Here is a 12,681-nt window from a genome sequence, read left to right as displayed (position 1 = left end):
CTTCATGGCGTGGTGCTATGCACAGGGGAACACTTTACCTTTTACCTTTTTAGCCGTGACCGAGCACGTTGAATAGTAGACTCAAGGATTTTGCTACCGAATGCTTGACGGTCAATTAGTTGGCTTATGAAAAGATCCACGTATATATCCAAACCAATAATAATAATAATCTCTTGATTTAGTAGGTGACGTGCGCGTGGATTACAAGGAAGCAGAATTCTTTATAGGGGTGGTCAGGCCAACAATAAAATTTAAACAGTAATATTAATAACAATAATAATTATCATGCTTATGATTATTATTGTTATAAACTAATTGAAATAAACCAATTTTATTCCAAATGTATTATCATTACTATTATTATTATTATTATTATATCCTCCTTGGAGAGAATTTTCTTCTCGATCCACTTGATAAATGAATTTCCAGCGCAACAGTAACTTGACTGAGATGCTTATAGTCATTAAATTTTGTTATTAACTTCTATAATAATAATACCCGTGGCTCTACAGCCCTCGAAGGGCCTTGACCTATCTCCCGGCTGCCAGGCTCCATCCCACAATCCTACCTAGAGGTGTGGAGATCTTCAACCAGTAATGGGGTGACGTGGGGTCAGCACATCGAACCTCCAGCCGTTATAGGAGATATCCGTGACCGGGTTACACTACTCACTCGTAGCTCGCCAATTTCCTGACGATGGTGGGTTGCCACCGGTCCTATGCACAGGCCGAGAACCCAGAGACTGAACCCAGGCGGACTCGAACCCATGCCGTCGGAGGCCAAAGCACAGCGCCTTAGACCGCACGGCCACGGACGAGGACAATTAACTTTTGTACAGTTTGTTCAAGAAAAAGCTTTCAAAGCTAGTTAGAAATTTTAATCACAGCGTTTATCAGAGGAATATAATCGTGTACCAGAAATAAAACATTGCTTCGACTTGTAATGTCATTCCCAGGGAAGACTTCAGGTTTGGTGCATTGACGCGTGACGCGCACAGCAAGGGGTTGCTCGTTACAAAGGAAAAGGAGAGAAAGTCCAGAAACGGAACTTTGGAGGATATTCACGTATGGTATTCAACACGTCGTTGCAAAATTTATTTGTTGCCACATCTATTTGAAGACAGTGGCTCAGAAAGGGAACCAGTTTGCCTCATTAAATGTAGCGTATATTTGGAAATGAAACAAGAATAACAAATTGGAACTGCGTTTATGGTATTATGTGCTCATTGAAATTAATTAGCTTAACCAAAATTTCTTTTGAATACTTAGATAAGCGGACCTATTTAGAAACTTTTATGATTTTTGTTTATGCAGCTCTAAAGATTTCAAAAATATGGATAAGCATTTTAGGTTGTACATTGACTGTGATGTAGGGGTGGGGGAAAAATAATGAAAGTTGAATGTCTTCTGGAGTTGCGGTCCCTTGCAAGGATAAAACGCAAAGTGGGATGAAACATTTTCTATTAGACTGTTTGTTGTTGGCGTTACCGCCCTTAGGCATACCTTTTGAATAAATGCAAAAGATAGTCGTTGGTGTAGTAAACTACGAAGCAGAGGGTTTGGGTAAAGTTTGAATATGTCCTTTTCTTTGTCTCATCAGTGTTATCCTCATCGTTACAATTAAGCCATTCGTCAAATTGCAAATTGAAGTATTCGTCACATGTCATATTGGTGGCGTACGTAAGTTGTTTGGCAGAGAACTTTAAAAAAAGAATTTCAAATGCAGGAAGGATGGGAATTCTAGGAACATGACTATAACACAGGCCCGTTTATTTCGGGGGGGGCTCATCCTTATCACCACAGGCGTCGCCAGAAATATTTGCAGAAGGGGACAGGCCATTGATTGGTAGAAAGAATAATGACAATAATAATTATTACCAGTTTACCACGGTTATAATTATCATTTTACAATAACAACTATTATAAGTTATTGAAAATAAACCAATTTTAATCAAAATTATTTGTTATTATTATTATTATTGTGTAAATGGAGAGAGACTGCTACTCGATCCACTGTATGAGTGTATATCCAACACATTGTCCATTTTTTTTACATTTTGTACAGTTAGTGTACTGAAATTCATAGTTATTGTATTTTGTTATTATCCTTTACACATTCCGTCAGTAAAGGCTTTAAAAGTTTTGCCCAAATTTTACTCATAGTATGACTTGTCACAAAGAAAACTATAAATTTTGAGAGCTGGTGGATCCATTTATTCTTTGGATTAAATGGTAGAATATAACAATATAAACTGGTTTCTCTATTATACACTAAACTTTTTTCGATCTAATGTTTAATCCTGCTAAGTAAGTAAAATTAATTACCTCTATGCACTATTTAAATTAGATATTTGTAGGATTTCGGGGCTTCAGCCCCCTTAGCCCTCCCCCTGGCTACGTGCCTCATAACAAGAAGGCATAACCCTTCTCTTATGGTCATAATCCTTTACGATAATCCCAGTGACTTCGGAAATATTAAATTTTTAATTGTGGTGGGGTCACATTTTAAACATTAAGTTTATTTTACATCTCAGCACAGAGAATTGTCTTGACGCCTCTCGTTAAATTTACTGTAAAATAGTAAGGTTAAACAAATTATTTAAGCGTTAAAAAATAATTCCAATTACATTGAGTACTCAGGATGTGTACTCCTGGTGTTATATCTGTAATCTGTGTTTTGCATAAGAGCTTCCTCCTAGCCGAAAAAAGTAATGAAATAAGAATAGGAAAAGTGTAATGCAGCCCGACAGATAAGCGTTATGAATGAACACTAGAAATACCGACTCCAAGTAACAAAATTTACTTCTCCAAGATAACATTGATAATGAAGGCACATTATATTTTCATGAGAAAATAACTACAAAGATGCAGTCATACAGGTTCGAACAACAAGAAAGAAGAAATATTGTAAACAAAAAAAACACAGTTTTTTATGCCTTAATTTGTATGCACTTGCACGATTGCATATGTCACACGTTCTTTCAGGCTATAAACATGTATTTCCTTTGTTTAAGTGAGGAAAAATCATATTTTTCTTTCGGCTTAAATTTTGTTAATTACTGACGTAAAGCAGTGAAATTGTACTTGAAAATAAGAAATGACTATTCAAATAGATTATTCCTGAAATTTACATGTAACATACAGGTATTTATTTCGTACACTTTCTAATTATTAAAACATCACAGGGATCTCAAAACTGACAGGTTTATTCCAAGGTCCCTCGACCGCTAGTTTCCCCCACACGAACAACGTCGACGGACTTTAGGTTTTCGACCTATTTTGAAAGTATTTCACGATTTAGTCACTCGAATCAGCGCCACTTGCAGTACAGCGCCTCTGCTGAATATTTAGAGAACTGCTACAGGGTGGTAATTTGTTGGGAAAAGGGTTCAGCAGGTAGAAAAAATTGCCTCGGAGAGCCTGGCAGGGGGTCCAGGACGACAAACGTTGTCATGTCGGCAAAATTCTTTCGCTATGACAAGGCCTGTGAGTGGATTTTCAGTGGGAAAGTTTGTACATGTGGCATCACGGTGCAGCCGAAACTCACCCAAAGGGGTGTATAGGGAAGGTTTTCACGACAGATCTGCACTCACCCTAGGGTAGGGAGGAGAAACTCACTCAAAAGGGTGAGGATTCCGAGTATTCTGACCTTCGAAGCCTCCAAAGAGCGAAACTCACCCCAAACACACCTTTTTTTTTTGCAGTGTAGTGGCGTCGCGAATGATCTCTAGTTCTGTGATCAGAGGCGTGCCAAAGGAGGGGGGGGGGGATTGATGGGAGTCATAACGCTCCTCTGTCCCAGTATATATATATAAAAAAAGTACACCTCCTTTCGAAAATCCTGGGCACGGCACTGTTTGTGATATCTTCCATTATATAGCCTATAGTGTCTGAATGTATTGGGTGTACGAGATTAGAACTAACGTCGCTGGAACACTTTTGAACTTCGTCCTTTGATAAATCAAGGAGCACCGCATGACAAAGAAACGATTTTGTTTTGTCAAAGGCCCGCAGTATCTCTATTCTATCTTGCGGCGACCTGCTGCATGAACGTTTATTTATTTATTTATTTACTGATTTACTTCTTCTTTTGGATGGCGAAGTTAAGGCACAAGCCTTTTCTTACACTTAACCATCTACTTCACATTTTACAAATTTAGTTGAAATATCTAAAAGTTTGCGAAATATAAAAGATCAAAATACCAAAGAAAATAAAAAACACAAAAAGAGAAAAAACGAAAAAGAAAAAAAAACACAAAAAGTCAAAACACAAAAATACAGACATATACTGTAAGAAACGTAAAAAATGCACGTACAGCATGAACACACACATAACAAAAATACTTAAAATACAGAAAAGTCGGTCGGTGTTTGGCCTACAAATTTAGATCAAGAAAGGTTTTATTTTATTTTCTTTCCTTGTTTTCAGTACTGGTAAGTTGCCTCCAGAAGATGCTTTCTTAATTTTGATTTGAAATTGCCGAGAGAAGAAGAGTTTCTTATGTCATTGGGGAGGTCGTTCCACGTTCTGGTGGCAGTGACAGTGAAGGAATTTCCGTAAAATGTTGTCTTGTGGGAGGGGATGGTGAGCAGGGAGTTGTTTCGTGAACGGGTAGCAAAGGTGTGTGCTGCGCTTAGGGGTTGAAATCGTGAAAATAGGTAAGGGGGTTCTCTTGAATGCACTATTTTGTAGAGCGCTGTAAGAGCGTGGAGGCGACGGCGTGTTGAAAGGTCGAACCAGCCTAGGTCTTTGAAAGCCGGGGTAAGGTGGTCAAAATGTTTGATGTTATAAATGAAACGTACACATGCATTTTGTATTCGCTGTAGACGTCTTGCTAGTTCACCGTTGAGGTCAACATACGTCAAGTCGCAGTAGTCTATTTGCGACAAAACTAGCGATTCCACAAGTGTTTTCTTTACCTCTTGTGGTAAGATGTTTTTTAGGCGGTACAGTGAGTGTAATGCTGCGTAAGATTTCTTGCATATGGCCTTCACATGGTCACTCCAGGTGAGGTTTTAGTACAAGCCTGTGTTACTTAATAAGTAATATACTATTGTTTTCTCTTATTTCATCTTTATTTAACTGTAGAACAAAAACAATAAAGGAATATTCATTCTAAATAATAATAATAATAATAATAATAATAAAAGAACCGAATGGGGGCCCTCGGCCCCGAAGCTTGAAGCACCGCTTGCACATCCGGTTTTTATAGCACAGTATAAAATACTACGTTTGTTGAGTACACCAATCATTCTAAGTTGTTTAACTTCAATGAAATAAAGAATGTAATAAATTTGTCAGAAATCACAATAAATTGATTTTTGATTACTATAGATGTGACTGTCGGGTACAGTAGAGCAGCTTGCCCTATGTATTGTCCCAACAGGCAAGAAAACCACTGCTGTGTCACCTCCCATGGTTGCTATTTTTTAGCTCTTTGGAATGTCATAAAATGTCACAATGTTTGATATATTTCAATCCAATTTTTAAAATTGATCAATAAAAAATATGAATAAAGCCCTTGTGAGGGCTGAGGAGAAGAATGATCGTCCTCTCAAGAATTTAATTGTCCTTGCAGCAAGCTAAGATTGATAGTTGTAGTTCGCCTAAATTATTTTAATCGTCGCCCTAATGGCGCTTGGGTACATGTCAGCTTCCCTCTCTCCCTGGATACGGCCTTTCCACAGTGACTGTGCATGAAAAAAATTAGTTAGGAGGCAGAGGTGGCGGGAATATTTTCTAGATTCTCTGGGAAGGGGCGGTTATCTCACGACTACTTTGATCCACCCTAGTATTATTATTCTAGTCCTTCACTTAAGTTTATTTCGTGCTTATCTTTCGTCGCCCCCCCCCCTTCCTTCGTCATCCATACGTTGGTTCGCACCCCCTGTCTCTCGTCACCTCCCATCTTTCGTCTCCCTCTAATCTTTTGTCGGCTCCTATCTTTCATCGCACCCATCCTTATCTTTGTTCGCCCCCTGTCTCTCGTAGGCCCTTATCATTCGTCGTGTTCTATCTTTCGTCATTTTTTCTCTGTTCGCCCCCATTCTTCGTAATTTTTATCTTTGTTCGCCCTCATCCTTCGTCATTCCTATCTTTGTTCGTCCCCTATCTCTCGTCGGCCCCTTACCATTCATCGCGTCCTATCTCTCGTCATTCTTATCTTTGTTCGCCCCTGTCTCTCGTCGGCTCCTTATCATTCATCGCGTCCTATCTCTCGTCATTCTTATATTTGTTCGCCCCTATCTCTCGTCGTCATATCTCTTTGTTATATCTCCTGCTTATACGAGAGTCTAGATTCTTCTTTATATAAATCCCTTGCATGCACTCAAGTCACAATTTCCACCGTTGTTACATGAACATATAGTAAAAACTTTCCAAAAAGTAATAAATTCACACACGTACGTATATTCGTTGTTTTGACTTCCCATCATCCATTCAATTGTTTTTTTTTGTTTTGGTGTGACGTCACATCCGCGAAATCAACCAATCAGAGAGGAGAATTATATCGCCTATGCTGAACTGAGTGGGAATGGCAAAAACATAGATAGCGAAAAATCAGGCGAGGCCAGTCCGATTCGGTAGCTCAGTGGTTCTTCCACCTCCGTGTCGGAGTGGTTAGCACAGCGCCCTACGACGCCAGGGATTCCGGGTTCGAATCCCGGGTAAGGCATGGGTATTTGTTCAAATGAGAAAAGAACTGAAAATTCAGAAAACCGAGAAATGAAAAATAGAGAAAAAAAATAGTGGTTAGAGAAATGTCACGGTATGCCAGAGACCCGGGTTGGAGTCCTGGTCGAGCCTGCATTCTTCGCTAAAAATTTCTACGGTGTGTGTTCCTAATCTACAATAATTAACATCTCTACGCTGGGAGGAACCAGGCAACGTCGGTCTACTGTGTTTCAAAGGCAACAAACAGATCCCGTAACGGTAGCACTGACAGAGACGATTCCACTCAGGTAAAACAGCAATAGCAAAAGATCAGGCGAAGCCAGGCCGGCTCGGTAACCTAGTGTAGAACAACGTCACGGTATGCCAGAGACCCGGGTTCGAGTCCTGGTCGAGCCTGCATTCTTCGCTAAAAATTTCTACGGTGTGTGTTCCTAATCTACAATAATTAACATCTCTACGCTGGGAGGAACCAGGCAACGTCGGTCTACTGTGTTTCAAAGGCAACAAACAGATCCCGTAACGGTAGCACTGACAGAGACGATTCCACTCAGGTAAAACAGCAATAGCAAAAAATCAGGCGAGGCCAGGCCGGCTCGGTAGCTCAGTGTATAGCAATGTCACGGTATGCCAGAGACCTGGGTTCGAGTCCTGGTCGAGCCTGCATTTCTCGCGGAAAATTTCTACGAAGCTAATGTAACTTTCGACGGAAATAAATACAACTGCAACTTAAAGTCCGTATCTCTATTAATTTAAATAGTAACTTTCCAATGACATTATTGGTCCGTTTTAGTCTGAAAAATATGTATTGAATGAAAAGTTTTTAATGAACAAAGAGCCGAGAAGACAAATTTATTATGAGCGGAAAAGTACCGTTATTTATTTATATCCCTCTATCAATCTTATCAAGATTTTAAAATTTTACAGACCGTTCAACCTAGACTCGAGAAAGAGTCTTACTGACTTCATACTTTCTCTTCGCCGACAAACTTCTTGACCTCCGTTTCGCGTTAGAAACAAGGCTGAGACTATACTAATGTCAGTCCCATGCTATGTCCACAAAAAGAATCAAAAATGAGCAAACAATACTTACTGTTGCAGATGTTCGTCCGCACACAATTCAAGGCTCTTTAGTATGAAATTGTTTTGACCTTCAGCGCTGATACGAAGCACAATGTTGCCAGCTTACTTGCTACATCAGTGACATTCTTCTTTTTTCCTTTTCACTGATAAGTACTCTAAGATATAAAACATGCAGTAGTAAAACCCCACTGTCCTAGCACGATATGATTATAATCAGAGCTTACGTAGAAGGGGGGGGGGCATGGGTGACCAGCTGCCCACCCAAAGAAATTTGAAAATTAAATATCTACACTTCGAAAAAAAAGTGAATGGTTCAATAAATAATTACATCCTAGCCTTCAATCTACACATATTTTCTTAAGAAAACTATCAATGGTGCCACAGAGGGGTTCGTGAACGCAGTTTGGGTCCATGGAACTTCTGTTTTTTTTTTTTGGGGGGGGGGGGGCAGGAGTAGTTTTTGTGGTGAAACTTTGGTTGTATGAAAGTTGAACTACGTTCTCATTTAACTGTCACTCCTACATTGTTAGTAAGTAGCAGACCAGATAGGGGAACTATACACGGGAATATGCATTGTATTTTGTTTTTGGGGGGGGGGGCATTATCGAGCTCTTGCAAATCGATATTAAGTATTAGATTGTCGCAGGAATTCTGATGGGGGAATCGAGTATTAAATTTTGGAGGGACAATATCTAGCTTTTATGTGTCAATATTAATAGAGTTGTCGAAGTATTCAATTTGGATGAGGGATAATTCCTAGCTATTGTATACAATCAATGGTAAGTCTTAGATTTCAACAAGAATTCTAATGTGAAGATAGAGCAAGCAATATTTAGCAATTTGGCATAAAATTGCATTGGTCACTATTTAAATATTACTTTTTCCATGAATAATAAGGAGTGCCAAGCGGGGGGAGAGGGTTTGGTAGGTATTATAACTCAACAATTTCTTCATTCTCATTTAATAAAAAACATTAGGTACTTCATGGAAATGTAGAAAAGTTGATTATCAAGAGATCACCTCTTCGAAGGCATGTCCCCACTTCTAAGAAATTCAAAGAATATCACTGAGCGCTTGCAAATTGAACATTCACTGTGACAAGTGGATATGGTGTGACACATAAATAGTACTGAGTAAATTGTACAGTGGGATCCATGAGTATTACCTGCAAATTACCCATCACCATGTTAGTGCACTTTATTTGTCCCGATAAGAGATTCAAGAATTAAAAGAAAACTCAAAACAATCTGTTGACAACTTCTGCCCCAGCATACATAAAATCCATCACTTAAAACCAGTGATGTGCGTCTACGCGTAAACAACGATAGTCTACATTCTACACGTAGTCTATTTTATACACGTAGATGACGTAATCTATGTAAACAACATAGCGAGAGGTGATAACTTAGCAAAGGGGGCCCTTTGTCTACGTAGTCTATGTAAACTACAACCAAATGTAATCTACGCGTAGATTACGTGTAGACAACGCATGTAGACGTAAACTTATAGTGTGTGGAACATCACTGCTTAAAACACATAAGATGTAAGATGTAAGAGAAAAATTAATTAAAGTAGCCATGGACAATTTGCACGGTAATACTTATGGATCCCACTGTACATGTATACTTTATTTTATGCAGTGCGAGGTTCAAATATTCATATAAGCGTCAACGAAGAAGTTGACTAAAAAATAATTAATTTAGTTTTGGAAAATTTGGTTTGAGTCTGTTGGTAGTTTACGTAGCAAGGGGTGGGCGACGCCCGGGCTTCGCGTTAGAAGGGTCCTCGCGTCTCATGGGGTTTATGGGTAAAATGTAATAATATAATTTTTGTGAACAATAAAATTAAAACATTACGTTACGCTTAAAAATCTAGTTTAACGTTATAATTTGAATGAATACGTCAAAGGGGTGGGGGGTCCGAAAAATAGTAAATAGTAAAAATTATTGTATTTCTCATATGAAACATTTACACAAAAATTGAAGATTACTTGCTTGGACATTTTAGCCATTTATTATTTTCTTGAATAAAAATCACTTTGTCTTGTATTTTCTTCTTTCTCTTGACCTTGTATTCTCGATTTAAATGTTAACAATAAAGCACCTCCAACTCCCACGGAGCTAGGTGTGAGGTATTAAATGCTTCCGTTGTTTTCAACTGAAGTGTATGGATAATATTAGCAGTTCTTCCTTCCTTCACACACCTTCAGATGCACCGATTGCCTCCATTCTGTAACGAGTACGAGGATGGTTTTATTCCTCGAATTCCCTAATCAAGTTCTACGTTTTAGGAATGTGCTTAAATCTGAAGTCACCTTAACAATATCCATAAGTCTTTTGGCAAAGTCTCTTCTCCTTCATAACTCTACAGTAGCTTCTGTTTGAATCCTACTCTTCCAGTAAAGGTCACGAGAGAATAGTTATCTTTTACAAAATTGAAACTTACGAAGAACTCATGGAAGGTAGAGTAGAGTAGATGATTCAGGCCAAATTTAGCTGACTCAGTATTCTCTGTTGAACGTGAAAAGGCAAGATCAAATGATCTTGTGAAGTATAAGTGTTATTCGCAGCCCAGAAGTCAGCTTTCAGGGGAAGGGGAGAGGATAAGTAAGTATTTGTCTTTTGTTCTTTTTACACAAATTGCAAAGAAAGATAAGTTGTATAATCTTTGAAAATTCACATGTAGAGGTTAGATTTGTATAATTATTATTAATGTAAGTGTGGCCGGTTCAAATCCGGGAACTTTTCTAACGGTGAAAGCGGCCCCGGCGCCCACCCAGCGTCGAATAACATGGGTACCTGGGGGAAACCCTGGGGGGTAAGGGCGGTCAGGGGCGTGATGCTGATCACATCACCCCCACTCACGACCGGATCAAGAAAGTGTGGGGCGTTACCCCCACACCCCCTATACGCCTTCATGGCGTGGTGCTATGCACAGGGAAACACTTTTACTTTTTTTTTGTAGGTACAATTAATATGCAAGAAAGTCAAAATGGCTATATTTAAGAAAGTCAAATTAGTTGTACAAATTGATTGTACCAAAGAGTCCACACGTATGGAGCAAATTACCATCTTTTAAGATTTATTGATATTGAAACCGATTGTGTGGAAGTCTCGAAGCTAGATATTTTGGCGCCCTAGGCTGGATAGTGGTTTAGCCCCACCCTCCCCCCTTCTCCTCGCTCTACCAAGCACCGACATTTTATGTGCGTCCTTCGATATTTCTTCTTATGCCTTGGTTCGTCATATTTTACACCCTTTAAATTTCGAAATGAGAAAACAAAAGTAAAGCTCATTAAAATTAATGTAGGTTATATTTAGATTCGTAATTTGCATTTCTGATTTTAAAAATAAGTTTAGAATATTTCAAGATATTTCAGTTATGTCTTAATGCCTGAAGAACGTCTTTAAAAACGTACTATTACTACTACTTTGGTTAAAGAAAATGCCAGTAGTGTGTTACAAGAAAAACACCTCTGCCAAATGTAAATTTCTGTCGCATATTATTAAATATCATTTTCATCAGTATTTTTTTATTATCATTTAAATATGATAATCTACTGACATATCCCTGAAGACTTTGTATCAATTCACATTGAGATTTCAAATGTTAAGAACGAATGGGGGCCTCGCATTTTAATATCGAACAGGGCCTCGCGATATGCTGCTGTTATGATATGTACTGTATGTTGGTTAGAAGCAATGTGTTCCAGAGAGCGCAAATCTTTCAGAAAACATTGATCTCCCGATGACTCTCATTGGAAGTTTACGTCTGGCAGCATCTTCCTAAGACTTCGTTTCGTAGAGACATCGTACACATTACCTCTAATGAACACAAAGAAGCTTCATTTTCTAAAACTAGATTAATTGCATTTTAGTCAACTATTCTCTTCGATCATCAAGCTCATGACTTCAACTTTCTTTTGTGAATGTTGAATACACAATATTCTACGAAAGGGTTTCTGTAATATATCAATTGTAAAAAGAATCTCAAAGGAAATAGATGAGTGCTGAAAACCGATGAAGCCTTACTACAGTCCAGCACTACAGTTATCTCACCACAAAATAACTAAATTCTCTCTACAAGATCTCATGAAATTAGAACGAGAGTAGTCTTAAAAGTAAGCTTCCAATACAGAAATGAGATACAGGGTGGGGCACAAAAACCTGATGATTTGTAAAACGATGTGACACAGAAAATGAAAAGAGTTTGTCTTCATTAATGTGCTAGCCATACAGGTAGGTATATGCATGCCATTATTATTGCAAAATTAAAATTTTGATTTACAACAACATTAAGTGTGGAAGATAACATCTTGTAAATGGCGTACATTTTGGTCCACACACTGCTGGAGTCGGTCGCTGAAATTTCTCTTTTCTCATTTGTAAGATGTTATTTTCCGCACTTAATGTTGGTGTAAATCATAATTTTATTTTCTCACTAATAATGGTGTACATATGGCTGTAAAGCTAGCACATGAAATAATACGAACTCTTTTTATTTACTGTGTTATATCATTTTAAAAAATCATCAGGTTTTTTTGCCCCTATATTTGATTGGAGCAGTAGCGTACGCAGGATTTCATCAAGGGGGGGGGGGTTATATCTAAAACTTTCTCCAAATTCACATTACCATTGTTTTATTATACTTTAATTAAATCATAATACTCATAATTAATTAATAATACTTATAATTAATTAATTAGTTGAATTACTACTAATAATACTACTAATACCACTACTACTATTAAGTAGTAGAGATCTACATAAATATAGTATTTATGAAAGCAATAAAACGAAATTAATTTCTAGTAATTCGATTTTTAACAAATTCTAGAGCATTTTTTCTTTCTTACGAAATAATTGTCTACCTAACGAGATGAGACATTTTAAGTGTGAAGAAAATCCATAAAAACAAGAAAATATATTA

General features: G+C 38.0%; 1 protein-coding gene across 2 annotated transcripts in view; it reads right to left on the bottom strand.

Annotated features, from left to right (window-relative positions):
- The window catches only part of LOC146003253 (phenazine biosynthesis-like domain-containing protein 1), an 84,643-nt gene extending 76,754 nt beyond the window's left edge, over window positions 1-7,889 (bottom strand). Inside the window, exon 1 of one of the 2 annotated variants that reach the window (XM_083141437.1) lies at window positions 7,763-7,889. The gene's annotated coding sequence lies outside the window, so the exon portion shown is untranslated. Of the gene's footprint in view, window positions 1-7,598; window positions 7,618-7,762 lie in introns of those variants that run through there. The other variant, XM_083141438.1, reaches the window with a different exon arrangement.
- Between the last annotated feature and the right edge of the window lie 4,792 nt (window positions 7,890-12,681).

The sequence above is a fragment of the Lepisma saccharinum genome, chromosome 20 (assembly GCF_977018435.1).
Source record: "Lepisma saccharinum chromosome 20, izLepSacc3.1, whole genome shotgun sequence".
NCBI classification, from domain to species: domain Eukaryota; kingdom Metazoa; phylum Arthropoda; class Insecta; order Zygentoma; family Lepismatidae; genus Lepisma; species Lepisma saccharinum.
Note: the sequence above shows the minus strand (reverse complement) of the source record. Positions and strands in the feature narration are given on the sequence as shown.